Below are 4,268 nucleotides of genomic sequence, written 5' to 3' on the forward strand. Positions count from 1 at the left end.
AACTACAGTCAACTCTCTGGTTCTATTCCAAATTTTATATGGCAGATCAGTCTCAAAACCATTTGTTCTTACCCCATTCCTAGATGTATTATTTCTTGAGTACATTTGATATGGGGTGTTAAAAGAAGAAGGTTGCTGCTACTTGATGTCACTGTCATCTGCTTTTCTATTTTTTGAGTGGTTTCCCATGGACAAATCTTCACGCTCTCTTTTCAATCTCTCATTCACGCTCTCTTTATATACCACATCTGTGTTTATGTTGCTTGATGAATGATATTTCTTAATTGAATCCAGATGTTGTTGATGTTGGTGTGCAACCGATTTCTTAAAAGTAACAGGTGGTGCACTCTCTGTAGCCAAAAAAGGCTCCTGAAAATTAGGACATAGGAGTGTTTGATTCAGGTATATTTTTAGGTATTCATACTGCATCCTGCATCCATGGCAAACAATCCAAAAAGTAGTGGTGGAGCTGTGTGACTTTTGTACTTTTGAAGCTGCACGCTTTGCAAAACTGTTTACACCAACACCAGGGGAACCTGATGGAACTTTCCTCCTTTGGTTATAGGTTGATCTTTTAGACTTGTCATACAACAAACTCCATGCTTCGGAAATAAGTTTAAATGCTCCATCTGCACCAACCGATTTGTTTTTATCACGGTGCACCGAGTATCCCATACCAATCAAGTTCACCATTTACCTTGTTTTCTGCAGATATATACACATCAACAATGGTGGACATCTGAGAGATGCCATCAAGATCGGGACAAAGGGTTTGGGCCTTTACTGTATATTTCTTGGAAGCAGCAAAATCTTTATCAGCCAATTTCTTCTCAGCGAGTCTTTTTGCCCTAATGGCCTCATCCCTCTTGCATTCCATGGCCGATCCTCAATGTTTCACCTGTCTTTATCTCCTCAAGTAAGGGTGCAAAAGGGCTACAACACAACAAGTACTAAAGGCTGAGACTTGAGGGCTTTCCTTTGGTATACAGGTGGTTGTCACAACCAGTCGACATACCTACTAAAGAGCTAAATTAGGGAAAGTGATTTTTGTGTATGTAAATTGGAAATCACCAAATTGGTTATGATAACAACAGACCTCAATATTATCTCATACATGCATTTATTGTCTAGAACACATTCTAATATCAATATTATCTCCTATATTAGGTATGGAAGTAGCTAGTAACTGAAAAATCAGGATTCGGGTACTACCATAAGAACTTATAATCTTTTCTGCTCACCAAGTCTTTTTTTTTATTTTAAATTATTGCACAGCCTGTTCAATGTGGATGTGTTGTTTCAAAGCATCTTCACGAATGTATTGATTTGGGAGGAATATCATGTATAAAATGCATAAGAGCAAGGGGAACACAAGCCCTAACACCAATGCATGTAATAAGTTATCTATTTCAATCTTTTTTTCTAATCATTTGCTAATCAATTCCTTTTTCTAATCAATTATATCTACTAATGCAGAGCAACCCAACTGAAATTCCTAATGGCTTCATTCCATTTTCCGCGTCTTGGCATTCATCTGTGATTGGTAATCGAAAAAATGAGAATGCCATGGTAATGAGCTTCATTTACAGGTGAATTTTGATCTTACTAAATCTCTGTTATTAAGTGACATTACTCCCCTTTTGATTAGATGACGTGTGTGTCTTTACCAGATTGTGAATTTATTTTATAACATGATTGCACGAAGGAAAACTCTCAAGAACTCTGCTGATGATTATCCAAAAATTGTTGACCTACTTTGTCGGTTTGCCATTCATCATAAAAACATGAGCTTCTCCTGCAGAAAGGTGAGTAGTTTAACTAATTGTTTTGCATCTGAAACTAATAATTGTTTTGTTCCATAATTTTAGGAGGCATACTGCATAAATTTTTTAATATTGGTTTTAATGTCTTGTACATATCCACTATCCGATTCTTAGCATGGAGCTGGTGCAGCCGATGTTCACTCAGTTGCTATGTCTACAAGGCTGGATGCAATCAGATCTGGGTATGGAGTCTCAGTTGCTCGTAGTCAGATGAAGATAGAGGCTTCAGATGCTAATCCATCTACTTCAGTTTTTGAAATGGTTGGCTTTATATCCGACTCTAGTTACTCTACAAAAGAAGACAACCATGGTTCTCTTCATCAATGGTATGCGTTACGTATCTATAAACAAAGCTTTTATGTGTTTGAACAGGCAGTGGATTGCTCTCCTGCCAGTTCAATATCTATAAACAAAGCTTCCTGTGTAAACACATCGACTTCTGGTATGCAACTATACAAGTGTAGTGATGCTCTTCTTTTTACTTTTCACTTGATATATCTCTTCATGTTCTAACTTGTTTTTATATATTTTAAAGGGTCGCAAAAAATACTTGTAAATAAGATGGTGCAGACAGATTCACAGGATCCTTCTGGGAGGATGCATGCTTATTTGCAAGCGAAGCCTTCTAGACCCAATGAAAGAAGTTATGGCTTGAACTCTTTGAGGTAGGAATTTAGGATCTCTCTATTTCCATATAAACAATGGGTAACACTCCTCATGAAGGTGGACCATAGATATTGATCATGCATGCTCTACTTGTTGCAAATAAAGTTGTCTGCCAAGTGCCAAGTAGATTTTATACTATTATTTTTTATATATTTGGATTTTCAGATTTATAACCATACATGTACATCTCCATTAACTTACTGCAGGCCTTCCATCAGACAGAGGAGGAATCCCAAGGAAACTGCTGATCTTACAAGTGTTCAGGAACTTATCGATGAGTTTGAACATGATTATCACTCTGGTATCCTCAATCGCCACATTCATTATGAACTATATATGCATAATCTTGTGTTGTTAATGTCTGATGTGGTTCTTTTTGTTAGGTCTTTTGGACACTGTAAGGAACTTCACGTATGTTGGTATATCTTGCCAATGTTGTAAATTTGAGGTAATATATCTGATCTGTTTCTGCTAACTACTTCATATATCTGTATAGTTAAGCTTGCAAAGTTTCTATAGGTTAGGCACTAAATTCTTCTTTCTTTTTTGTAGCAAAGAGCTCATGTATCAACTGGTTTTGCAATGATTTGGTTACTTCAATGCAATACAATTAAGTGAGCTTGCTCCATTGCAAGAACTAATCATGCTGGCACTGACTGAATAAGATCTAGATTCAGAAGGCATCGAGAATGATGACTTAAAAAGAAAGATTAATGCTCAAGTAAGTCTTTCAGTTTAAGGTCCCTTTGGTTTTAGCATTATGAAACATCAACATACTTTCATTGATTTGTTTATAACATCATCCTACTTTTATTTCCTTAATAAGCAAAAAGGTGAAACTTCAATGCAACAATAGAAAGAAGTGAAAGTATGTAGCTAATTTTAACATTCTCATTTAAATTGCAGGGGTTTATTGTTCTTTCTTGCATGATATCAGTATCAGTAAACTTCAGTACCTTCTTGGTGATTGGAAAAACATCTCTTGTAACTTATCAAGTATTGGGTCATTTAAAAACATGCCTAGTTTTTGGCTTAGGGGTATGTTTTATTACATGATCCATTTAGTTGGAGAAACATTCTTATTTTTGTACTCGTGATGCTCAACCAAAAGTCATTGAACCATTAACATAATTATCTCAGGTAATCATCAATTCCATTCCCTTTCTTATTCCATTCCATTCCTCATATATTGTTATCTGATTGTTTTATATTGTTGAGGACTATTTTTGTTGTTTGAGTGTTCATTCCTCATATATTTTTCTCATTTCCTTTGATAAATGTGGAATACGGAGTGAACACTATAAACGAAAATAATCCTCAAAAGTTAGGTGTGTGGAGTTCAGATAAAGATTTGCATGCGCCAAACAAGAGGCACCGCCATTGAAACTTTAGGAGCCGAGAACAAAGTTGAATCCACAGAGAAGGTTCAATTACAATTTACAAATCTGCCCTTCTGTTTTCTTAAATATTATCGTATTTGTGAAACTTAACAGCAGTTGTTGGTCTTCCTCTTGGTGATCCATCATTGAAGTGGCCAACTTACATCATGTAATAACATTTTAGGCGAAGATGTAGGTATATATATTTTTTTAATGAATAATGTAATCATATGTATGAATATGAAATAAAGTTTGTTATTTAGTATGTGATAATCATGTATAGGGAGAAAACTTTTATTGATTTGTTTTATCTTTCCATGGATCGATTATTTGTATGACATTAAATTTTATGCAATGGATTGTATTTTTTGTATATGGTATTTTATTTTTTGTTATGAGA

The 4,268-nt window shown here is 35.2% G+C and overlaps 1 pseudogene; it reads left to right on the forward strand.

Annotated features, from left to right (window-relative positions):
• The first annotated feature begins 1,169 nt into the window (after positions 1 to 1,169).
• Positions 1,170 to 4,041, forward strand: LOC145067586 (DNA mismatch repair protein MLH1-like; annotated as a pseudogene).
• The last annotated feature ends 227 nt before the right edge of the window (positions 4,042 to 4,268 follow it).

The sequence above is a fragment of the Lactuca serriola genome, chromosome 8 (genome assembly GCF_051521515.1).
Source record: "Lactuca serriola cultivar US96UC23 chromosome 8, Lser_US96UC23_V15, whole genome shotgun sequence".
Taxonomy (NCBI): domain Eukaryota; kingdom Viridiplantae; phylum Streptophyta; class Magnoliopsida; order Asterales; family Asteraceae; genus Lactuca; species Lactuca serriola.